Genomic DNA, 27,832 nt, shown 5'->3' with positions numbered 1-27,832 from the left:
TAACAAAATGAGAGTGAATATAAGCACCGTATTTACAACAAATACATAATTGAAATGTATTCGCGGGCCGTGTAAAATTGCTTTGGGGGGCCGGATGCGGCCCGCCAGTTTGAGACCACTGCTCTAGTAGACTATGATCCAGATAATATCAACATTGTCTAAGGTTGGAAGGACAAAGCAGCTATAAGAACTACAGGAACCGAAAATCGTAATTTCTAGTCTCTCGCAATTCTTCACCAGTTTTTTTGGAGTTCTATGAACTCAAAATTACGTCTATTTCAATTTCGAAGGGCAAGAATAATTTGGAATTGGTGTCATTCCATTTATTTCTGTGACGTAATGTTTCAGATTGAGGTCAGATATCAGCAGAGGTGATAACTTTAACGATTGACACAACCTTTCGTTAAAGACCATATCTAGAGGTAACATTTTTCATAACGGAATTAGTATTCACTTCGATAGAGACAGGACGTGCTTCCTCTCCTCTTGGTCCACATCAATAGGTAACAGTTGTGGAATGTTTCCCTTGTTGTTGTTGAGGGTTTTAGGCGCATCAGTTACTTAGACCATATTGCACCATACATATTATGTCTGTAAACTGCGTGTGTTCTGTGGTCGATTTGCCTGTTCCTTGGGAGAAAAAGACAATACAACCCTCACCTGAGATCGATTAACTCAGCCAAGTTTTTCAAAAAAGCACAGTTTGGCTCTTATATTTACCTTTAAAAAAACCGCAAAAGTACAGGATCTACTCCATATTTTCTGTATTGTTCTATTATTTTAATAGGCAATGGTATAATACAGTAGCGTAGAAAGATAAACAGAATAATATCAGAACAGCGACCATTCACAATGTCCTTAAATCATAAAAGTAAATGAGTTAAAATAAAAAGTCAGCAACATCGTAGTTCAGCGGAGTAAAAAAAATACTGTTTTTCTGCAATTTCAAAACTAAAACAAGAGACCCACACTCATCTACCGCGGAGATAGTTTGTACCATTTTATAGACCGTCTTTCGTTTTATTATAGCACATTCTTTGGCAGTTCATAAATCAAATACAAGTGGCAATGCGTTTAACTATTTCCGACAGGTTTTTCAAATTCCGAAAAGCATAAATTATGTCCGTTCTACACCTACACAAATTTTAACATTGAATGAATTCTTCCGCTCCCACTTATAGCTAATACAATCACCCCGTGTAGCACGCACTTGAGGTTTATTGGGAGGTTCGAAGCGACGTGTTAATTTCGTTCTCACAACGTGACATTCCCTCCGAAATGTCAGATGTTGTCTCACGCATAAAACAAATGGAAAAATGGAGTAAATTCACGAACACGTTTCGTTCAGTTTAAATGGCTCCGCTTCACTTTATAATGTAAGCAAAAGGTGTATTTTGTGTAAAAACAGCTTATAAACTGTTTTTATTTTCAATTTGGTAGAAGAAATAAAAAGGTGATACACTCAGGCACTTAATTTGCAATGGATGGATCTTTGTTTTTAATTGCAATTTACAATTACATTTAAAGTTTTACAAATATAATTAATTACAATTTTAATAACAGGAATTAAAAAATAACTACTTTTAAGAGGGGATTTTGAAAAGTTCGTGGCCTGAGTATAAAAGGGTAGTGGTATAGTGTAAAATTTTTTATACTTAATGTATAACGCTTCAACTACTAACTCACCAAGTTTCATGCAGGTTCAATAACGTCTTATTATTATTATTATTATTGATTCTGAAGCCAACAAAATTTTGTGAATGAGGAAGATGGACAAAATCAGTTCCCGTGCAGTCATCCAATATCTGGGAAAAAAGGAACTAACTCCAAAGGAAATTCATGAAGATATGATTACAACAACAACTTCTTGGTTACAACTCCCGATCATGACAGTTCGGTACCTTGCCAGAATCTTAAACATATCATCTGAATGTGTGTACCACATAATAACAGAGGTAGGTTCTCGCTATGAAAAAGGTGTCAGAACTGGGTTCCAAAGTTGTTGACAGCAGATCAAAAACGCATCGTTTTCAAGAAGATACATAAAATTTTCTTGCAAGGTTTGTGACCATAGATAAGACGTGGATCCATCACCTTCAGCCAGAGACAAAGGAGCAAACAGTACAAATACAGCTCTTCTTATCCTCCAAAGAAAGCCAAATAGATTCCTTCTGCTGGCACGGTCTTGGCGTTTAGTGATTTTGATTTGATTTTTATGGCTCAAGGGTGACTAAGGCCATGATGTGCCAAGTCCAATTTTTAAGGATACTGATAGAGTGTTGCTAGTAAATAACATGCAGAATGGCCAATCAGTCACAGGGGAACATTACGCAGATCCTGTAAGCATTTGCGTGAAAACATCAAAGACAAACACAGTGGAAAACTCAGCAAAGAAATCTTGTTCCAGCAGGACAAGGCGCCTGGTCATAACCTGGTCTGTCACTGACGTGGCTGCACTGCTTGAGTGTGGCTTTGAAATCTTGGGCCATCCCACATGTTTACCAGATCTAGCACCTGCGGACTTTCACCTATGATTGTTTTCACCAAGAAAAAATTAAATTATGCAAGACCACCAAAAGTTAAAATCAATGGCTCGCAGGTTCCAATGATGAGAGAAACAAAATATCTCGGCATTATTATTGGTAACAAACTAAGCTTTACTCCTTACGTCATTCATATTATTAGTACTAAAATTAAAAGATTCGCCGGGATGCTAATAAAAATGTCAAGACAGGAATGGGAGTTGAAGCATAAAAGTCTACATATTTATTAAAATACTGTCTTTGTATCTATGCCAAGTGCTGTGCAGCAACGTGGTTCCACAGAGCCAAAATCATGAAACTCCACAATTATGATGCAGAGATTCACGTTACTTGCTTTTGCATGAGCCTGTCGGACGGTCTCAACAATGACGCTAAAAATCCTGGCTGAGGTTTTGCCTCTTAACGTGCATTTAGCTTTTAAAGGTGTCAGCTACAAAATAAGGGTAACACGAAGAAAAAAAAATCGCTACTGGAAAGAATTAATAAAGTTATGACAAATTCGACAGGATAACTCTACAAAACCAATTATCACAAAAAAACTTCAATGCAAATGTTAACGTTGCCTAATAAGAAAAAAACGTGTCTTCCCTAAGATCTACATCTCATATTTAATCACTGGGCATGGCTCTATTAATTAAGGCAAAGCTGTACGATTTTGGACTGTAAATTTCAGATATTTGTTCTTGCAGCTGCAGAGAAGGCTGAAAAGATCTGTTATATCATTGTTCTATCTACACTCCTTTAAGACATTCTTTGTGACCATGTCTGGATCCTGTTATACCTGTTAAAGAAAACTTTTTATAGATAATTAGCACTCATTCCAAATCCATCAGCTTTTCTCCAGAAGATCTTTAACCCTTCTATCGCTAATACTGCATCGCCCAATAATGAAACTTCAAACAGCTCACCACATTAACGATTACAACATCTAGCGTACAAATATTCTAGACTTGACATCTGAGCTGACTCCGATTTTTTCATTTCTTTTTAACTTTGGTCTTCATTCCTATTTTGATTTCTCATTATTATTTCACTTTTATTTTTATAATTTGTATTGCTTTTAATTTTAACCTTTTATTCTAAAATTTAAATTTTTTAAATCTTTTACTAAATTAAATTTTTTTACCTTTTTATTTTAATTTAATCTATTTTTATTTTATTTTTCTCATTTTTATTTTAATTCTTTTTCCAGTCCTTAGAGGCAAGATTGCTGGCGCCTCTGCCGTGGGTGCGGGTTTTCAGGTACTCTTGTTTGGCCTCTTGTTCACCTATGAGTGCGAGAACTCTTTCGTCCTATATTACTGAACGAAAGAGATCCCGCACAAATATGTGCATATTTGTGGCCCGCCACCTCGTGGCATGAACGGGCACTGGGATGCGGCCTTCCTGGTGACCACGGCTTCCCAGTAGCAAAGCGGCCAAAAACTAAATTAAATAACAACACACCCACTACACATATATAACGCTACACTAATTTCTAGCATTTTAGAGTTTTGTGTCATCACAGAGTGTCACAGCAGAGTTGAACTGACGTTTAACGGTCGCCCTACACAAGTCCACCGACAGCTCTTAAGAGACCATGTACATCATGGTCTCTTAAGAGCTGCCGGTGGACATGCCATGTTTCATTTTTTCCGGACAGTAATGGGATCTTCCAAGACGATAATGTGCCGTGTCACTGGGCCCGCATCGTGCACGAGTCGTTCGAGGAACACAATTAAGTTATCACCCATCTTGATTAGCCTCCAAATTCGCCTTACCTCAATTCAACTGAACACCTGTGAGATGTTTTGGAACGTAAAATGAGGCGTATGGAAACACAACCATCATCTACTCCGACGTTGTGGAAAGCCTTGCAGGCAGCATGGCTGCAGATTCCTATGGACGTTGGCAGACATCTAGTAGAGTCAAAGCCTAAGCGAATAGCTGCTGTTATCCGTGCGAAGGTGGGCTAACACAGTACTAGACAGGTGGTGATAATTTATTGATTGACTGTATGTAGTACATACAATTGAAAAAGCAAAACTAAAAATCCAGAAAAAAAAAGCTAAGAAATGCAACAAAGCAATCATCATAAAACGTACTTACTTAAAAGGCAGAAGTGTCAGGCGCCTCAAAAGCAAATTCCTGCAAATTTCCAAAACAGAAAATTCCTGCCCCTCGAATACTGGATTCTCAAATGGCTCTGCCACAAATCAAACTTCCTCTTCTATATATGACAAAAGATCAAGTATTTGCATTTCCTGATAAAGCAACTATCCACTATCCTCATAACAACCACAAGAATGTACTTCTTTCCAGAGAGAACATAAGAACTAAAAAATCTCTACGCCATTAAACTGAAGATACACCAACGAATGGACAGGTTATTTCCAAACTCCTCACCATAACTAATAAAAACTAATATGCCATATTAGGGCCACCTGATAATTATCTAATCTACCTGTGTGTACGTGTCTGCAATTTTCATGGGTTCTATGGTCGATTTTATCTGTTTTTCTGGAAAAAACATGCAAGTTGAGTTTCGGGGGGGGGGGGGAGATAACTTTGACTGACTAACGTAGTGAGAAAAACCTATATAAAACTTCCTGGCATCACTGACGGGAATTGAACCCGGCCTTTTCCAGCCGGTGTGGCGAGAACGGCGATCATAATTACTGCGCTAATCGCGAAGGCAATATAAAAAAGTAAAAATAATAATAAAAAAAGAAAAAGTTGCAAAACTAAAATCATCAACCATATCCAAAACAGGGCAAGGCTTCATCACTCTAAGCCTGTGAAGCGTGCTAACTAAATTTGAATTTAGTTATCTAGCATCTATTTAGTAATCTAGCACATGCAACAATATTATCGACATTGTAACCTTTTTATTTACATATTTATCTGTTTATACCAATAGGGCACAGCCATAAAGGCTAGGTGGGTGGATAATAAATGCTCACAATTTCCTGTTTATACAATTTTATACTTTAGAAGACTGTCTTTTGAAAACAAGTACTGAAAAAAAAATTGCAACATTAATTTGTTAGCAAATTTGGTAATAAATTAATGTTTAAATATTTTTTTTCAGTACTTGTTTACAAAAGACAGTCACAACAAGTCTGTTATTTCCTTAAAATAAAATTATTTACTTTCGTTTCGAAGTACGCCAATGAAGTTCTTAGACTTAAACCGAGGACGGGGAACAACTTTACCAGTGAGAAAAAAGCAACTGACATGTGTGTCCAGCCCCAAGTATTCGCCACATTCTAGTTCCCCATCAGCATTAAACAGCAAGAACAGGGATTCGTCAGATCTGGCAACGTTTTTCCAATCTTCCACTGTCAAATGTTGGTGTTCCTGATCCAACTGTAACCGTAACATCATCTGTCTTGCTGAGAGGAATAATATCCGATTAGGTCGGCTGCAATACACCATCCGTGACAAGGTGCGACGAGCCGTGCTTTCTGAAATGCCTCTTTAATTACCACTGTTGTATTGGTTTATTATTTGACTCACTGTAGTCTTTCTGTTACCCTGAACAAATCATGTCAGCCTCCATTAGCCTCTGACAACAACGAGCGATTTTCGAACACAGGATCTCCATTAGCTGAATGTTATTTGGTTATGGCCAATCTTAATATACCCGAGCCAAAGTAGTACATGAAAACCACAAAAAGGTGGCAATTTCTGAGATAGTTTCATTTTTTGATAATTATTATTGATTTCTTTCGTTTCCCACTTAACGAAAATTGGAGATTTTAAAATCTCAAAATTTCTTTAATAAAATTAGATTTCTTATTATTTATGGATTAACCATGGTATTTATGGATTATTATTAAAATATGATTTATAAATTTTATTTAATTTTGACTGTATAAGGCTTATTGTTTCGTTTATTAGATTAATATAAAATTATGCAGTTTCACGTAATTACGAAAATTATGAAATAAGATTACCTTTCGCGCACAGCAGTTTATTGTAATGAAGTCAACTGCTTATCCTGAAATCTTAAATTAGAGATTCAAAGTTTCTTTTTGCTTCGTTTGTAAGTACATATAAACACTTCCGCTCATGTTTCAACTCTTTTTAAGATGTCAAAGACGAATAAAATTCTTGAATTTAGATAAAGCAGCCATCACAGAGAATTATCTCCCCAAAATATTTAATTCATAAATTTAATAACAGCATGAAAATAAATTTTACAAATAGAATGATAGCCAATTTCATGATAGCATGAAGGCCAAGACTAACGCAGGAGATAGTAGCGATAAGAGACAGACTACAAATTAATGATACAATACGTCTAAATATGCTTCTTTCCAATCCTTTGTTTCTGTTATTTGGTTCCCGGGTCCCAAGCAGAACTGAGCAGATAATATGGGCTCAAATACAGAATTCTGAGGTGGGTCAACTGGTTAATTATGCGATCGTTCACAATCTCAAGATTGATTCTTCACTCCAACCGCGGACTAATCCCATAAAAAAAAAAAATTACAGCGTCACGTATCCACCTGCCAACAAAATTCATTTCAGGGATGTTATCACCCAGTGAATTTAACTATCATTAGGTGCCCAAACTTGGTGGACCGAGAATAAGGTCGCACGAGATTCCCATTCTGGGATGCCGTCAAGAAAATAGTATGTCTCTAAAACATGTATGTTCCCATCCAATCAATTAGTCGTTCCGAGTATAATTCTTTCGCCAGAAATACCTACAAATATTGAAGTGTTAACATCTACAGGAATCACGCACTCAAGAATACTTACCAATTCATACAGAACATCAACCAAATACGATGTCGTAAGAGAGAAGTAACGGTGATGAGCAATTGTTCATAAAAAAATTAGCGTACTTCTGGCAAACTTCCAGTGTCACAGACGTAATGAAGTACTCACTGAATCTTCAAAATAAATGGTATGCGTAAACAAACACGCTTTACAGACTTTCTGTAAAACTGTATGTAATACTAACCTGAATTTGTAAATATACAGTCAACACATAGATGTTATCCTGGTGATAGTTAATGTGGTGCAAACCATTGTACATATATAAACAAATAATCTGTAAATAAGTATAAAATGTTATCAAAGTGATTTGTAACCTATGTCAATTCCAACTCGAATGCATATGTGAATCTCACAGAGCTGGATGCATTTTAATTAGTATCAGCCCCTCCTTTAAAACGCATGTTTAAAGGGGAAAAAAAATAATAACCATTTTACAATAATAATATTTTTTGTGCTAAACTTTGTGAATCAAGTAATGAAACTGGTTCCTATTATTTAAAAGGAAAGAGAACCATTACCCAGAGAATGGGGTAAAAAGAAAAAAGAACTGCTGAATTGCGACGTCAGCACGAGGTTACTCTTTATTGAACGGACGGTTTCCCGTTTATCGAAGTGGTCAGATTAGTCCCACTACCTCTGATAGGCAGAAGAGTAGAGTACAAGCATTGTGCTCGCTTGATCGGTATTGGTTTCTTCTATCCTCGACACAGATATGGACATAATGACATAGTCAATCGTGGTGACAGACTCCGGGGGGAGGGGCTGTTATACGAGTATGTCGGGATATAAGATGTACATACGTCACTCACATATCAAGGAAATTTTATTTGGTTTTTGTTTATAATAAGACTTGAATATAAATATTAAAACTTTTAATTCATTATAAGTTTGTTACTGCCTGGTGACAAAACGGCCAGAAACAACTAAACAACACACACACTGCACGAACATAACGTTACACACATTTCTGTCCTTTTACAGTGCTTTCTGTAATCATCACAGTGTACAAAGGCGGAGATGAATTGACGTTCAGGTGCCGTCCTACATAAGATACTATACATGTCTACATGTCTACAATAAGTTCGAACAGGACTTGCTGTAGAAAGATCAAGTATGCCTTACCGTCCAGACGAGGGGGCAGAATGTACCGTCCAATGAGGTGGTCTCCAACAATGCCGGCCCAAACATTGACAGAGAAACGGCGTTGAGTTGCACGTGTTCGCGTACCATGGGGGTTCTCCAAAGCCCACAAATGGGCGTTATGTTGATTGAAGATTCCCTCTTTTGTGAAACTTGCCTCATCCGTGAACAATACGGACGCAGCACTGTCTGCAGCACTCTGTTGAAGAAACCAAGTAGCAAAAGTCCTCCGGAGTGGATAATCCGCAGGCTCCAATGGTTGGAGGCGTTGCAGATGGTATGAACTCATTTGTTTGTTGACAGTATCCTCCATACAGTGGATTGGGAAATACCCAATCGTTGGCCTATCGCTCGAGTACTCGTACTGCCTTCTGCAAGACGTAGGACATTCTCCTCATTGTCTGGAGTCCTCGTCGTTCGCTCTCGATTCATGGTACCTCTCGTGAAACAACCAGTCTCACGTAACCTTCTGTGCACACGTGCGAAAATCGTATGATGAGGAGCACGCCTGTGCGGGAAACGTTCCTGGTACAAGCGCAGAGTGGCGCGCCCGTTACAGTCCGCAGCTCCATACGCGAGGTGCATGTCCGCCAGTTCAACGTTTGAATACTCGTCCATCCTACTGCCTCGGGAACCGGTTCGCAAATGCTGACTTCCAGCGGGATCGCTGTTCACGCGACCTCCCGTTCAACGTCCTCTACCGCATGACGAAGGCATTTCGGACCCTGCAATGCTATGTGATTCCGATTCGTCTTTGTGCCCCCTACACCTCCTGCAAGTTTGTCGCACTGGTAGTGAATCACCCTGTATATATATACACCTTAAAATTTTATTTTAACTTTAAATATATACATGTACATTCAGTTACATAACATCAGTAATTATTTGGGTCTGTTCAGATGATGAAATATAACGTTTATAGTCCCACAATCGTTTAGGCACACACATACGCACTTACTGTCTTCACTGTATCCGTCCGAGCGCATGTAACAGAGGCACTCCCAATAAGATGGACTTTCGTGATATTTTATATTTGGGCCTTTTAAAAATACTTTTCGAGCTGTTTGTTGTTGTTTTGTTATTTAGTTTTTAGGAGCATTAGCAACTAAGGCCATATTGCTCCGACTTTTCGAGCTATTCCAAATTTCATTAAAATCGGACAAATAGAAATCCAGAAATTATTATTGCTTTTTTCCACACAAATTGTATGGAAAAAAGAAATTCATACGTTAAACGTACCTTTATGGAAAAAAGAAAATTGTACATTGTTAAATTTCACATATATTTCAAGAAAGTTCATTCTGTGAACAATTAAAATTGACACACACAACCCAGCTTTCTGCTTTATGCCATTTAAGATTACCAATTACTATAGAAATAGCGTTATCTTACTAATGAATATTAAACGTTCAACTTTTTTACGCACGCACGCACACTTGCGAACAATCCCACGGCAGTGCCAATACTACCAAAACTTTGGTAGAACTGGTATATTGCCGTGGATGTGAGCCAATTGCGTTATGTATTCTTCGCTGGAAGAATATTGTATTGAATTTGTGAAGTAAAAGCAGCAATTGGATGTAAATTCTACTTCTTAGAAAACGGGCTAATGAACAAGGAAATATCTTTTAAAGAAGTGAAGCTAATGTACATAAAGTGCATAAAATTCAGAATTTCTGGGTGTTCCCATAACGAAAAGCGTAGCTACAAATACTTCCAAACAACCAACTAAAACACAAAGTTACTCAATTAACAATACATACAGGCTTTTAAATTCAAAGCAGCTAATAGTTGAATAGCACACCCATTCTTTTCAGTTCCCGAAGACAGTTACTAAACAAGGAATTGTCTGGCATCTTTTATAGTCTGACCTGATTATCAAGCTACGTTTCCCATATTCTCATGTTAAATATCACCAATATCAGGAACTTTACCTTCTGTTGCTCAAGTAAGTGTGTGTGTGTGTGTGTGTGTGCGTGCGTGCGTGCGTAGAAAATTATCTTTTCACTCTTGAGTAATCTGTTCTCTCCATCTAGAAATCTGCCTAAAAGTATTTTCAAAAAACCCGAGTTGGAACTCAGTAAGTGGCGCGAACAATTTTTATGGACCTTTTTTCACATAAAAGCTGTTAGTCGGTATCAGTCGAGGATAGCATGGTTTTTTTTTCCTAGCGGAAACTAGGGATTTTTGTCCAGCAAACAGAAAATCGACCACAGAATACACGCAATTTACAGATATAATATATTTAATATGATAGCATAGCTTAATTTATTATGGTATAGTATATAAACAGACAATATATAAACGGAGTAATATGGTCAAAGTCGCTGATGCGCTAAAACAAAACCATACAACAAAAATAGTTTCAAAAAACTGGACTAAACATTTTAAAATGCTTTATAAAGGCTTATTAAACAGGTATTTCTTGCTAAACCTCACTTCGTTTGTAACTGAGGATGAAATAGAATCATCAGGTTTTAAGAAAAGTGGGAGAATTAACAGAAGTTCTGGAAAGAGCCCAGAATACCCTACTACCACATTCGGAGAATAAGCAACTTTTATACGTTTAGCATATTCAAGATCTAGTTGGGATTGATCAATAACTGTTTTACAATTATTGCGAACTTTAGTGTAGGAAGAAAATGAATCTGGAGATTTGGATGCTAGCCAACTGCGTTGTGCAACATTCTTCGTTTGAACCGTCTTAGCACATTTATTGGAAAACCAACGTTTAAGGTAAGTGAGAAGATTTTAGGGTGAATTGCAAAATAAAGTATTTCATTCTTACAATAATAATTTCATTGGTACAATCTGAGCAAACATTGGAATCAGAAGATTTTAAAGAGCCATCCATCCAAGAAAAACAAAAACAGAATCACGCAGAAAATCCTATTTCACATTCATGCAATGCCAAACACGGCGCTGGGGATGGAAATGACGAACAGGCTCGAATGGAGAAGGGACAGACACCAAGTTGTGGTCTGATCAGGCTTGAGGACCATTAAGGCCACCGTAGCCTAGTGGTCAGGCGCGCGGGTGAATAAGTACACGTGCCTTGAGTGACTGGGGTTCAAGGGTAAGGGAAGCGCATAGGATGATAGGATTAATTTCCTTTTTATTTCATTTTATTATTTATTTTTTTTTTTTTATTTATTAATTATTATTATTTAGTTATTTATTTTATTTATTTTTTGTTTTTATCATTGTTTTGTTCGGATTTTTTTTTTTTTTTTTTTTGGCTGGTGCAGCATAAGCCATAGGCTTTCTTGCACCATACGGCCGTTACTAATACTAATACTAAGCCCGTGACTGCTGAATACGGTGCTGTTTCTTGTATTCTGTGTATCTTGTAAACTCCTCTGACCGTTTGGTCGTCCCGGAGTATAAACAGAAAATTTATTATTATAATAATATTGATCGCGTAATTTGAAGGGTTGTTGGTGAGAAAAAGATAAATAGTTTGGGGTGTGTGATTAGGATTGTCACGTAACCGGTATGTAAATATGTGAGGTCAATAATTGCAAAAGCGCCGCCATCTTGACCAGATGTAGCTAGAAAACTGAAGATAACTGGTGTCGTGGACAATGAAATCATTAAAATTACCACACTGTTAGGAGAGTTACAATGGAGAAAGCTGAGTTTAAAAGAAAGGAAGTCAGAGTTACAAGTGATCAGTGGAGTTGGAAGAACGATAGATGAATTTGACATAATGGGGCAGAGATGGGCCAGATGATACCAAAAAGAGATTTCCAAATTTGCAAGTTTCTGACAAAGAATATCACAGCAAACATATGCACAAATACCACCTCTGAACCGAAAAGAATCATAAAGAAAATAGGTACGGCAACAGAGCTGAGTAGTGGTTAAGGAAACCGATAACTGAGACCCTGTCAGAAAAATTAAGTGGTACTTTACAGATTTGTAGGCAGAGATGTACATCGTTGAGATTGTAACTAAGGCCAGGTATATTTGCAAAATACCTGAGGAAGTTTTGGAAGGTTTTAGATCTTTTCGCGTATAAGTTTGTTCTTTTAACTTTCAGTATTTACGTGAAAGTTAAAAGTTTACATTCAGTAGATGAAGTAAAAGCAAGAATTAATGAAATTTTTGGATTTGGTGTACATACAGAAAAAATACACCCACCTCCTTGACATAACGTGGACTCGACAATCCCACTCCTCACACAGACTACCTCACAACTGGAGTCTTTATAATGAAGCAGTTAATGGTTCACGAGAATGCGTGTGTTGGTTACCATCTCATTTAATGTGATTTTAGTTGTATTCAAGAACCTTTGCATCATTTACGAAAATGCAAGTCTTCTTATGTTAAAACAGCAGTTAAAAAAAAAAAACAAACAAAAAAAAAACTATCGTATTAGAGCTACCCAAGGATTAACCTCATCTACTCTGTATTATGTCTGTTAATTGCAGGTATTCTCTGGTCGGTATGCTGTTTAACTGGAAGAAAAAACAAAATTTCCGGAGTAGGGAACTTTGCTGCCCTTGCCTGAGAGCAATTAACTCAGCCATAGAGTGAAAAAAGCCCATAACATTCCTCGCATCATTCGTGGAATTTGAACCCTTGTAATTAAACCCCACAGTAGTTATAATAACTGTGTTACACGCGAAGGCGCAATAGCGGTTAAAAAAGGAAAGTGTCGTATTAGGACCCCTAGAGCTAATTGATCTGTCCATGTGTAATGTTGCCATAAATTGCTTGCGTTCTCTGGTCAACTGCCTGTTTTACTCGACGATAAACCTGGATTATCGGGAGAAAATCCTTGCCGTCTACTCCTAATACTGACTAACTCAGCCACGAAGTGAGGGGGAGGACCTCATAAAAGTTCTTCGCGTCATTGACGGAATTCGAACCAGAGCATTTTCCATCCGGTGTAGGAAGGGCGGTAATTATAACCACTCTGATACCCGAGCGGACATACCAGCAGTTAAAGAAGTATATAAAAGTAAAAACTAATACAATAAGTTCTTAATTACAAATGTGGTTCATAATGCAAGTTTGCCATTACATGAATTATTTAAATTAACGCCAGTAAAGATAAATCTATTGCAAAATGATCTTTCGGAGACTTAACAAAAAAAATTTAGTGCATGCATTACCTTTAAGAGTAGTTAACAGCAACATTAGAGAGGTAACATGTTAGCAGCAACATGAGAGAGAGATTTCAAACTAAGAAGTAATTCGAAGAATAAATATTGACGAAATAAAGTATAGTATGACTAACATCAGCAAGTCCATCTTATAAACACTATGAGGTTTAATTTATTCTACTGCCCTGCCCCCATCATCTCTTGAATATTATGTTTACTGGATTTCCTTCTTTTTTTTTTTTTTTTTTTTTTTTTGATTTGGTAGTTGTTGGCGCATCGGCTTCTGTGGCCATATTGCACCTCCCAAGGTTTTTGCAGTACTTTGATCCAAGCCCGAGGCGGGAATCGAACCCGCGACCTTTGGGTTGCCGGGCAGGTACTTTACCCACTCGGCTAGCCCGGTCGGCTGGATTTCCTTCTTGTTAACAGACTTTAGTATCACCCAACAATTTAGTACATATTTAGTACATCAGCTACATTGGAATACACCGCCGTCTAGGTTATATTTCTTTAAATAAAGAAATATAAGATTACCTTATTAGAAATTATGCTGGTTCCTTATATACATAATTTGTGAAAGAGCCTTACCAAAGTTTATCTTATCTTACCTTACTTGATAATCTATTCTTCTTCAACGGAACGTGAAAAGAGGCCTTCTAAACCTGAAAATAACATAACATGAAAGGATATGGCCACTCTATAATGAACTTCGTGTATCGCCTGATGATGTTCTCATCACGAAAGATGAACAAAGACGACGGCCCGTCTTTTTCGGGATGTTGGCCTCCTTTTCTTCGAGCCATTTCTTGACTTCGACGATTCCTTAAGCCTCCATAACCGTCAAAATAGGACAGACCGTCGGCTCCTTCACCCCCACCAGCAGCTTCGGCTTGCAACGCCGATAGCCTGAAAGAGAAAATGAAGGCAGCGTTAGTTTACGAAAGTAACTTTTTGATACAGAAGCTTGCTAATGTACATCATTATGCAGTCCATGAACTAATCAACGGAAAGCTCGATGTGGTAACAGCACTAAAAACACGTTGATTCATTAATGTTTGCTTACCTTCAGAAGTTTATATTAAAGATGAGAGAAAAAAATACAAGTACTTGATGTACGCAATGCGTTACATTTCAGGCGCGTTAGCAAATAATACAATACATTCATGATATAATAATAATAATAATAATAATAATAATAATAATAATAAATAAGAGCATACAAAGTATTCAAAGTATTTTTGTTTACTGCAGCCTCCAGGGTTTCCCCTATTGCCGCAATGATTCTTGTAGGTTTTTTTTAAGCCGGCGAGTGTGTGTATGGGGAGGTTTTTGTTTGAGTGTTTGTTTTGTTGAGTGTTGTATGCCGGCACCTGGAGACTTTGCAGCCAGGAGGCAAGAACAGATATATCTTGAGTCCTGACTCCAGTCCCTAGCCACGTGGAGGCGCTCCAGGGAGTCTGGTTTTCACAAAAGGAGGTTCTTGAACCTCTATATGTTTATACAATAATATTAAAATAGAGATAAATATAGCAATAAAAGAGTAAATCATCAAGTGTGGATAGAGTTGGTTTAGTTGAGTGGGGATCAATTAATGGAGTGAATGTTTCTAGTGTGTTTTACATACAATATGGTAATAATTTAAAATAAGTTAAGTTTCGTCAGGAGATTAAAACATAGCGTGTGGATGAATTTAGATTTAGTTAAGGGGAGCAGTAAAGTAGTGGGTGTTTCTAGTGAGTTTAGCATGTTCAATGTTTAGGTTGTCCAATGATCTATACCAAATATTGGCCCTTGTAGGGGCCCATCCTGCCAGAAGAGGGCACGGCGTAACAATCAATTCCATGCACCTACGGCAGCCACGACGGAGCCGCGGCGACAGACACAAACCAGTGCACCACAACCGCGGCACCCCCGGAGCCACAGCAAACCTGAACAAAAGTGAACACTTCTAAGTTAGTAATTACTACAATTTTACAGTTGACAATATAAATACTTGGCAAAACAGCCACTGTCGCAACAACACTACGGCCGAAGACACAACCAGTGTCCTTAACCACAGCGCTACCGCAACAGCAACTTAACAGTTCTAAGGTAGTTAAGAATATCTTATAATTATCATAGCTATACAGTTCACAGTTATCTTTGCTCGTCCTACAGGGTTTAATTTCATCTTGAGGGGAAGCACCGCATTCAAGACACACATTCTTGCAGGGCTCAATCCTGTCCTAGAGTGTGTGGAGATGAGTTCATTGTGTGTTTTGCGAGTAGAAGGACGGACAAGCCAGTGTGGCAGGGTAGTTAACGGGAAACATGATTATTGCCAGTGGCTTCGACCCAGTCCTGTAGGGCTATAACCAAGTGAAATTCTCGATTGCTCAGCTTCTCGTAGATCTCGGTCCTGTCCTATGAAGGTAGGGTCCTCACTAATAAATAAAAAAAAAAAAAAAAAAACGCACATACTGAAGACACTATGTGGCCTATGACATCGACCCAGTTCTTTAGGGCATGTTCAGTGTTAGTCACTAATTTCAAGGAAGCTACATCACAGTTATGTGTGCTCCGCTGCTCCTAAGCTGTGGGATGTCTTGTTCTTGAGTCCTTACTTTTGCTTCTTATTCAGTTCAGTATAATTGTGCTTCCGTTCTGCGTTACTTCCTATTTTCTTGTTCTGTTGAGTCCCTTCCACTTCATTTCTTCTTTTCATTTTCCCATTTGCCTACTGTCTCTCTGTGCTTCCTGCTGGAGGGCCGCCCTTCGCCTGAATAATTTTCCTGCAAAAGCTGAAAGAAGTTTGAGCGATTCTGCCCCAGCTATCAGTTGTGGGAATTCTCCAGCGCATACAGGGATATTCATGTGTTGTTGTGGCGGATCCCAGGGTTTCCCCCATAAGCCGCTATTGTACTTCTTGTGTTGAAGCTTATGCCAAGACCGGCCAATTGTATGTAGTGTGTTGGACGTGTAAGTGTTATGATGTGTTCTGTTGTTATGTTATCGGCCGGTACCTGGCTCTTAGCAGGTAAGAAGCAGTAACACCTGGTCACTACGTCTCACCCCCCATCCCCGCCACGTGGAGGCGGCCAGGATCAATTATCTCCTGCTGGGCAAGCCCAGGGCATAACACCTGAGAGTGCCCGAAAAAGAGAATGAAGTGGAAAAAGAGGAATACAGAGGGAGAAGTTTGGGATCTGGGGAGGTAAATAGATAGAATAGAGGAGAATCAACAGAGGGACTCTCCAATAGTTAGAAGTGAGAAGAAGTTAAGCAAGAATAAAGTAGGGAGAAGTGGACTAACTTCTCTAACCATGGAGACCTATCTCATGGTAAATCCCATCCTAGGAACTAGGATCAGCAAAACATCTTAATTTACAGTTTGCCTAACCCCTTGTAGGCAGAACGTCTTCAGTTGTTGAAGAAATAATTGATCTTCTAACAAAAAACACAGTGAAAGCAAATCCACGAATTCTGAAAAACTCCACAGAAAGACACTATGTGCAATATGTACAATATCCTCTTCTTCAGGAACACAGCAGAATATACACTATGTACAGATTCGTCCAATGTAATGCCAGGGTAATGCCATAACCTGGCCCAATAAATAAAATGTTTCAGGGTTAACGCAAAAGTAATATACATGTCCAAATCCTAGATGAGATCACATTAGGCAGGGTTCAAAATTATGTTTTAAAAAGTTCTTGCCTAAATACAAGCTCTAAGAGAGCCCAAAAAGTCTAAGATAATCATCCAAGATAGTTGATAACAGAGTTACTAGGAAAAGTCTGTAATATGAAAAGTCACAGTGGTCACATGTCACTCACAAAGAAATATTAATTCCAAAAACAATGAAACGCTAAAGGCCAAATAATATCTCGATGAGTAGAGCAAAATTCCTTATACAATAAATACCTATTCTGCTGAAAACAGTTCCACATCAAGAACAAGTCTATTATAAAATCCAGGAAAGTATAGTGTAGCACTTAATGATACTAATCAGTTGCAGATATAGAATCCAATCAAAAATGAGAGATATTTCTTTCCTAATCCAATAAAGGATCCAAGAAATCGCAGGAACAGTAAAACTAGGACCTAATTTCGGTTCTTCTTTTAAATGCACGAGAAGCAAACACATTCATAGCATTAAAAGCTGTCTGGGACTCAACCAGAATTTTATTGTTGCTGGAGTCCAAGTTAGGAACTACACTAAGTAGGTCACGTCGAAGATCGTTATAATAATGACATTGATGAAGAATATGGTTAACAGTTTCTTCCTGGCCACACAAACAGGATGTTGTTGGTGAAAGTCCCAGTTTGTGAAGTTTAGTATTTATACTTCCGTGGCCAGTTAATATAAACATACCATATAAGCCCGGCGAAAACCACTTTAACTCCTCCTTTTTAATTTCCCTTGCTACAGGCAGAAAGTCCCTTGTGACTGCACCAATATCATATGAAGACCACTCCTGCTGCCATTTTGCAATAAAAATTTGCCTTAATCTTGTCTTCTCAGTCTTAATGGGAGCACTTAGATCTAATTGGATGTTATCATAGGTCAATGGTATTTTCTTCAAAAGGTGATACTTAAGGTAGCGGTACTGAACTTCAAAATGGACAGGTAGTTTCCCAAGCAAAACCTGAAGAGCCATCGTGGAGGTAGTTCGACAAGCTCTTGACATGGTTAGGAGGGCAGCCCTCTGTGCTTGTAACAGTTGCTTTACTACAGCAACTTTATTAGCTCTAAAGCCCCATGCACCAGCTCCATAAGAAATTATCGACAAAAACACACAATTATAGTGAAGTCGTAAGGTTTGACCTCTAAGACCCCAGTCTTGTCTTGTTATCTGTTTAATTCGGCTCAGGAACAATTTAGCCTTTTCTTTCACATACTGAACATGTGGTAGGAAACTGAGAGCATCATCAATATAAATGCCTAGGTATTTGGTCTTCGATAGGTACTTAATGGTTTGTTCCCTATATTTAATAACTGGAGGTCTTCCATGGTCAAGCTTTCCCTTAAGCAACATCTGAGACGTTTTTGCAATTGAAACCTGCAATTTATGTGTTGAAGACCAGTTGGAGAGTTCTAACAGCACAGCATTTGCTGAATCTTCAAGGCTTTTCCTAGAAATACCCTGGATTAATATTGTAAGATCGTCAGCGTATGCGATCATATGAATAGCTGGAAAACTCTTAACCAACCAGGAATCAAAAACCAGATTCCAACACAAGGGACCAAGTATTGACCCCTGTGGACATCCTCTTGTAACTCTGCGAGAGACCTCCTCCAGTCCAGATTTGACAGAAATGGTACGATCAGAAAAATAGCTCTTTAAAAGCTTATATATATTTATGGACACTTCGGCCTCCCGGAACCTCGCCAGGGCACTTTGCCACCAAAGGGTGTCAAAGGCCCCTTTGAAGTCCACAAAGAGGCCGAGCAAATACTTGGAATCTGTATCAGCCTGAATATCTAGAAGTCTAACTAATGCATCTTCTGTCCCTCGTCCTTTGGTGAACCCATACTGGTCTCCAGAAGCAAGTCTTTTGTCGGCATATGCTGCAATTAATCTGCTGGCAACAACCTTCTCTAGCGCCTTTCCCAGAACTGGGAGAAGGGCTATAGGCCTATATGATGATGGATCCTCAGCCGGTTTTTTGGGATTCTTAAGCAAGATTTTGAGCAAAGCTCTTTTCCACACTCTAGGGAATTCACCACTTCGTAGGCATGAATTAAACAAAATTAATATTGAAGCTGGTACAATTTTCCAGACTCTTTTAACAACATCAACTTCAATTTTATCATACCCAGGGGATTTACCTGAGCGCATGGATTTTATTGCGCATTCGACCTCTTCCAGAGAGAATGGAGGTTCTTCAGTCAATCCTGTGTAGTTAGAATTTAAATGTACGATGTCAATTTGTTCCGGTGACATATTAGTATCAGAATCTTGATGTATAATTACGTCTAATATTCTATCTATAGTAGAAGACCAAGATAGGGTACTTTGACCTTCTGCTGTTGTGACAGAAGTGAAAATCTCCCCTGGTGGAATCTTTTTGGTCACAAGCTTGTAAATAAGTCCCCAGGGATCACTATTTCCCTGGGTGCTAATTAAACTCTCCCAAGAAGTCCTTTTTTGTTTGCGAATCTCATTATGATAATTTCGTCTTGCTTGTTTGTATCTACTTTGTAAAACCGTCAATTCAAGTACCGTACGCGATGGATTTCTCTTCGCCCTCTGGAATTCACGTCTAGTCCTTCTAGTAAGCTGTTTTAAATCAGTTAATGTAGAAGACCACCAAGGAACGTGATATGGTTTGCGCTTTCTAAATTTCATTGAGGCTTCACAAGCCTGTATAATAGTGTTCTGTATAAATTCAACTTGATTATCCAAAGGAAGAGATTCCATAATACCCATCTGCTCAGGAGTAAACATTTCTTTTATTACCTTGTCAAAGACCTGCCACTTTGCAGACCTAGTGTGAAAACGAGGCACATCAAAAGGATCCGATCTAGAACGAGAAACAATATCTGTCATAGTAAACTTGATAACATTATGGTCACTTGTTACCCAATCAGTTTTAACCTGCCAATCCGAGATCCTTTGGGCCAAAGACAGTGTTGCCAAGGAGACATCTATAAATGATTGTCCACGTGTGGAAACAAAAGTCGGTGGATGTCCATGTGTGTTAAGAATTTTTAGACGATGTGTCATAATTACTTCCTCTAAAAGTTCCCCTTTTTCATTTGTTTGTTGAGCATTCCACAGTGTCGAATGGGCATTAGCATCCATTAACAGGAATATTTGTTCATTCTGTAAAGCTCTCACGGCGGAATCAATATAGTTCACAAATGGTTGAATAGAATCATTATGTTGGGCACATTGACAATAAATCGAGATAATATAAAATTTCCCGAACCAGCCTTCAATGCAGGCACAGACTGCGTGTGCAGAGCAAAGACTTGAAATCCGAGTAACAGTTAAATTAGGGTCAGCAATGACAATAGCTGCCCAAATTCTCCTTCTTGCATTTCCGCCAGTACCAGTAATGTCTGGGTCAGATTGTAAGACTCTAAATCGCATAGGTAAACCTTTTACTAATCCCTTATAGGAGTAAGGTTCCTGTAGGGCCATGATATGAATAGAGTGATCAAGAACGGTTGTGGTGAGGTCATGCATAACTGCAATCGCACGTTGACAGTTAAGTTGGAGAAAATTTAATTGTTTTAAATTTGTACTGCTTGTGTTGGAACTGATTGGAGGTGTATTATTCATAACTAGTTTTAGATCTGATAATTTCCAGCGCCTTTAAATATTCTTGGCATTTAGCATCTTTGTATGAGTGAGCATAGTTCTTTTTTCTCCGCTTACAGTTCGGACATTCAGGGGGTTTGTCTTTATTCTGGCAATCTGCAATATTATGACCTGAACAACCGCAGTGACCACATGTTTGAGCTTCTTGAGTACACGTCCTAACTGAATGGCCGTAGCCAAGGCATTTAAAGCATCGTGGTACTATAGTATAGTCCTTAACCGTGTGCGATGTCCACCCTATGTAAACTCTATGAGTTAAAAGCAAAGCTTTCCTAATATCACTGGAAACCTCGAATATCCAATTTACCGTTGACCGATTTGGTTTGGGACGTGTTGAAAACCTAGGTTTTACTTGCGCCTGTACCTCCTCTGAGGTAAATCGATAATCCTTTAGATTTTTGTGAAATAAATCATCTAATATATCTTCAATTTTAACCTCCTTGTGTATGTCATACATAACAATTGTGGGTCCTAGTTTCTTGGGTGTCTCAGATTTGAGACCACAATCTTGCAATTTTGAACACTTTCGTATCTTATCAAGATCCTGAGAAGTTGCAGTCTCAATAAGTATCCCATTAGATCGAATCTTTCTTATGTATTTAATTTTTACATCCTTGATGTCCGACGCCAATTTGGTTTTAACCTCCTGCCTAACCTCTTCGCTGGTAGAAAAGGCGCTGCCTTCCTGAGCCTTAATAAGTATAATGTGTGGCTCTGGCACAGGCTTCACTGATCCAGTCCTTGGCGTAGCAACATGTGATGGAGTGTAGATTTTTGCCGCTTGTCCATATGACAAATTAGAAGCAGCCAAAGTAGTTGGCAAAGACACTGGAGGTCCACCAATAGTTCCTTGTACCTTGCTAAGTTGGTATTCTCTTTCCTCAAGTTTGGCCTTTAGCCGCTCATTCTCCATGATAACTTTGGTCAATAATTGCTCCATTGCTGTCCAAGTTGTTTGAATGTCCGTGGTAACCGTCTTGGTCAATCTACCACCGTCAGAAATAACCTCAAACAAATGTGAATGCAATGAAAAAACCTGGTCTGTATATGATCCAAGATATTGCGATGATTGAGATTGGTCTAGTGTATCTACAGAGTCTCTGGCTGTTGTAGCATCCAGGGAATCCTGAGACCTAGTTGAAATCATGTTCGCGACCACTGGACTATCACTGGGTTCCAATCTGGGCAACTCCACCCTAACACCCAATTCTGAGGAACAATCTGTGTCTTCAGCTCTACCTTCAACAACTTGTGAAGGTAATGGTGGAAAACTGTTCACCAAGTTGACTAAATCATCGGAATCCATTGTTTTCTTATTATTCATCTAAATTTTAAGATTGTTAATTTTTTTTTTTTTTTTTTTGGATTTTTATTTCTAAGCTGAAAAACAATTACCTAAATCCTAGGTGGCGCTGTGTTCCAAACTGGCGACATTCAATTTTCCCTCCAACTCTTTTGGAGTGAAGACGCTATGGCAGCCATAATTTTCAACCTAAAAAGCATAATTAAAAATAATATTTACATCGTTCGCTGATAGCTACTCAATGGGTAAACCAATTTTGGAATCCAGTATACGACAAGAAAGAGAAAATTATTCTCTCCGTAGTCTTCTATATTTTTTTTTCCTACTGTACAGTCAGGGGTTTGTAACAACCCTATGTTTGAAATAGTATTTATTCAAAAAACTGTCAGCCATTACAAACAGTCTAATAATAGCTACCCTACGTAAACATATGGAAGACGCTTGCCATTGTAGTCTACGGCACGATGCTTGTTTTCAATAACGTTCAGAAAACCACAAATTTCTTAATAATCCCTGCAGGAATCACGGTGAAACCTATCTCTATGTACTCACCAACCCTTCATAGATCCAATGGTATCCTATTTGCATAATTAATCCAAGAGTATCCACAGTAATAAGCACAATATTAGGAGCACTATATTAGCACATATACACAAGCCAACGGGCGAGTCCACTCTCATACAATAGCAATTCCTTTTATGCGCGAACTGAGAACATTTAGATTTTGCCAACCGCCATATTATCCATTCATTGCTCCAATCAGTTCACGCCACTAAATAAATCCAGTGCTTCAGCTACAATATATAGGGTATATGGAATAACCTACGTGATATATATAATTTTCAGATTTCTATTGGCAAGTTTTCAATGAAATTTGGGCGACAAATCTTTCTAAAAGAGGGGACTAAATGTAAACTTTCATCAAAATCCAAACACTGAGAGTCAAATTATTACATACGGATGGACAGACAAATAAATAATTGCCAGACGTCTATTAGTCCAATTATACTTAAATTGAGGATTGCTCGCTACATATCTTTCTAAAAGAGCCAAGTATAAAATTTTATGAAAATTCATCCACTAGAAGTTAAGTTATTACAAGCGGGCGGGCGGGTAGATGACAGATGGACAGACAAGGAACACAAGAGGAGCTTTACTCACATATTTTAACAAGCCTAAAATCGACTTTGTTTCATCCAGTGAAGAGACTTACTACCCTTGCATTTGGGACCGAATCTGTAGAAGGACTTCGCGAGTAAGGGAAATAAAAATTAATGTAAGAAAAGTTATAAACTTGAAAGTTTTCAAGAATACCTCCTCCCATATATGAGGTTTTGTAAAATACCCTAATATCGTAAAGCATTCAAACATCGCTCATATTGTGATGAATGGCACGAACGAGATTCAAGGTTGTTGTTGTAGGATTTTAGGAGCATTAGCTACTAAGGCCATATTGCTACGTGTATATTGTCTGTAAATTGCGTGTGTTCTGAGGTCGATTTTCTGTTTACTGGACGAAAACTCCGAGTTTCCGGGAGGAAAAAACCATGCATCCATCGCCTGAGGCCGACTAACTCAGCCACGTTGTGAAAAAGGCCCATAAAAATTCACCATGTCATGGACCTCAGGTCTTTTCCACCCGGTTTGGGGAGGACGGAGATTGTACCAACTGTGCTACCCACGAGGGAGATTACCTCGACAGACCTGAAAAAAGTGTTACATTAGATCAGGAAGTGCGTCTACTAAGAAGGGCTCTGTACGGTCCAGATTTTCATGGCAGAGCTATTACTCAGTACACTTCACATCACACCAATTAGTCTAGGACAATACCCTTCACCTTTAATAGTATTTAATATTAAGCCAATATACAAAAAATGCGTTTATTGATTATAATAATTATACGCCAATAACACTCCTATGAGTTTTGAATAAAATAGTTGAGAATTACTTGATCTCCCATCTAAATAACTTTTTTTAGCAAATATCAATTATTAAATAAGCATTTATATTCTTATCAGAAAAGGATGGGTACTTAGTTGTTATTGAAACAATTAATTGTCAAATTTAATCTAACCCTAAATAACAATTTATTTTTTTTTCTTGATTTATCTAAGGCCTCTGATCAAATCAATCTAAGAATTTTAAATAAATTATTTCCCTGCGAAGAAGGAAGAGAATGAATATTTCATATAGAGTATGCTTAAATTATTAGAAACTTATTCGAACAACTAAGATTTCTGTTTACACTGATAAACAGAACAGTAATAAAATAGGTATTAAAAGAGAAGTCTACCACAAGGAACTCACTCAGGTCCCATACTTTTTAACATTTTTATAAATGACACATGTTCAAACAGTCTTGATTAAAGTTTATGCTAATGATATAATTTTGTATACAATAGGGAAAGAGTTAAACTATCAATCATCTATTATAATTCATTTTGTGTTTGAGGAGATGGGTAACACCAACTTGCTGTAAGAATTCTGAAATCGTTAATGAGTTTGATGTAATTTAATTAATGAAGATTAATAAATACTGTTAGTAGTATTTTATTAATTTATTTTATTTAGGGTTTTTTTTTTTTTCGCTAGTTCAGCAAAAGTCTGGGCTTCCTTCCATTATACAGCTATAGCGAAACATGCGATTGGAGGTCATTTACGAGCTTCCTTTTCTCATCCACATAATTCGCCATACGGATTGCTGAAAGTTACTATTTTTCCCCTTAGACGAAAGAATTTGTTGAAGGGAGGGAGCGAGAGAGAGAGAGAGAGAGAGAGAGAGAGAGAGAGAGAGAGAGAGAGAGAGAGAGAGAGAGGGGGGGGGGTGGATTGAGATTTAGCTGACATTTAGCTGAGGAGAAGACAGAAATTATGAACAGAAATGCTAACAAAAAACATCAAAACAGTTTGTGCGGGGAATCTAAACAATAATCAACCATACTTCACAGGATCCAAGCAAAGGATGTCAAATTAATCAGTCAATCTGGGCTGCAACAGTCAATAGATGAGTATAAAAAGTCTGAAAAGGCTAGCTGTTTATCTTGAAGTAAACTAACACCAGCTATTCTTATTTAATGAAACAGGTTAAACAACTTGATTAAAATTCAAATATTAGTGGCTCTAAAGAACCCATTGGACTTGTGTGAAATGTCTTAAGTTTCATTAAAGGCTCTATAATTATTAAACAATATCAGTTTGTACTTTAAAATACTTGAAACAGAATTCTTATTCCTTCTTAATTTTATTTTTCTCTGTTTTAATAAGGAATACTCGTATAATCAACAATGTGTCACGTGTAAAAGAAAGAAAGAAAATAAAAACAATGCTCTTATACGAATTTACAATACTAGTAGAAGAAGAAGAAGAAATCTTTATTGTATACAAAATGCATATGCCGTACACAATACCCTTCACGGCTAGAAGCCAGGGGTTAAGGTAGTATAGCAAATGATATTTTATATTTGTTGCAAAGGTATTGCGTTTATGAATCCAAAAACTTTGGACATATGTCCTGTAAACATGTAGTAATTCATGCAGATGACACACACACTTATGTCATTATGAATATGAACAGCAATGGACTGAGAGAAAGAGGATGTTTGTGAATGGAAATGGAGAAAAATGAACCTTGAGAGAAAGAGAAATCCTTGGTTATCGCAGCTCATTAACAGATGAAAAATGTAGGTGACAGAATTTATCGACGTTGCGGTTGCGTTACAGAAGAGCGAGCTAAGGGGCGTGGAGGTTGTGCATGGGATCCGCAGACTTCTTTATTTTGACAATCGATGCTGATGGGTGGTGGAAATGACGAAAATAAAGAAAGGAAACGTTACGTCATTCGAGTTCGTTTTAATTTCCTATTTGTGGCTAATAGAAAGGCAAGTGTCCGAAGTGTAATCTACCAGATATTTAAGATCGCTCTACGATCATAAAAGTTAAAATGGCGGAAACGAAGTGCAGATGTTCGAGGAGGCTAACATAGTCACGAAGGAGTGTGACAAACGTGACACGAGAAAATCGCGGGAGAAGTAAAAGGCAATTTGCCCACTTAACAGCAGCTCAGCCTCTAGCTGACTTTAGGTGATACCTTTACTATGTCTTGCTTAAATAATGGGACTTGTCTTGTGTTCGCACATCCCGAAATAATCTATGAATGGAACATAACGTCTTACAACTTAATAATACGAGAGAGTTTAAATTACAATATATCTAAATTGCCACTCTTATACCACGTGGTGTTTTAATATATTTTATCTAGGTGTTACCTAAACTAATATACAATGAGTAACGTTTCAGGTATCTTGTATATATTATTTAATTAAAAATAGGTTAACCGTAATTGCAACTAAAATAGCTCATTGTAACATAGAATTGTTTCCTTTAGATCGTAATCATAACTTAGATATGCTAATTTGATAATTTGTTATTATAAAGTAGAACTTTTCATCTATTTTTTGTAAATTAGAATTGATCATATGTAAATACATCTTAGTTGATCATTATTTAGATTTGCTCAGTGTAAAATATAAGTTATTTTTGTCTCCCAACAGCAAATTCTGATGATGGGTATCGGCAAGATACCTGAAACGTTACTCATTGTATATTAGTTTAGGTAACACCCAAAAAAAATATATATTAAAACACCACGATTGAAAATTTCTGTGTAATCAGGGTGAAAAGAACAAAATGTTTGCTAAATTAATAATTTTATTGGTTAATGGTTCCTTACTTTTCACGTTTAGGAAAAAGTAATTTTGAATTTGGGATGGGGAGGTCATTGTATTGGAAGTTCAAAGAGTGGTACGGAGCGATATTCAAAAGTTTGGGAAACACTGATGTAATCAACGGATTGAAAGATCACGAATCCTCAATGAAGTGAACATAATTAATCGTAAATCTGAACTTTCTGGAACTCGATTCCTTCACAAGTAAAAAAACATTGAAAATTATTTTACATAGCCATCACAATGGTCACCATTGCTGTCCTGCCACATGTCAAGTGAAAAAGGCCTCGATTCGAATCCTGTCAAGAAAGGGAAAATTTTTCCCATATACCAGTCCACTTAGTCGGGTGAAGGCTTCTTCTTCACCCCCCCCCCCACCGGAAATTTGGATGATTTATCCAAAAGTAAAGTAAAGTAAAACGCAGTTTACAGACCCAACACACTAATGATTCTTAGCCTTATTTGCTTAGGCACAAAATAGAACAACTACGGTACTTTTACAGTAACCGGAGGCATGTGAAACCGTCAAATAAAACTCAATTTCTGAATAAGAAAAGCATTATCTGATAAGATAACGGATGTTTGCTAATCACGAAGACACGGTATAGTAGATCGGTTTTATCTCGATCTACAGGGGCAATAATAATCTTTCGTAACAGGACCTTTTCCTTTTCTTTCATAATAACAAACCAATAGCAAAAAGCAGAACTTTTATTAAATAATATGGCTTTCAAGATTTCATTTTCTATGTGTAATCTCTCTCTCTCTCTCTCTCAATTTCAAAACTGAAAAAGGTGTACCCAGTAATATAGTATTAGTAATGACCGCATGGTGCAAGGAAGCCTATAGCTTCCTTGCACTATATACACACCATCTGTTTTTTAATGACAACAGCACTGAGTGCAATTAGAAAATTTTTCCATTAAAAAAA

Source organism: Mastigoproctus giganteus, chromosome 9 (assembly GCF_048544385.1).
Source record: "Mastigoproctus giganteus isolate SK-2022 chromosome 9, ASM4854438v1, whole genome shotgun sequence".
Classification (NCBI taxonomy): Eukaryota; Metazoa; Arthropoda; class Arachnida; order Uropygi; family Thelyphonidae; genus Mastigoproctus; species Mastigoproctus giganteus.
This window is presented reverse-complemented; position numbering follows the sequence as displayed.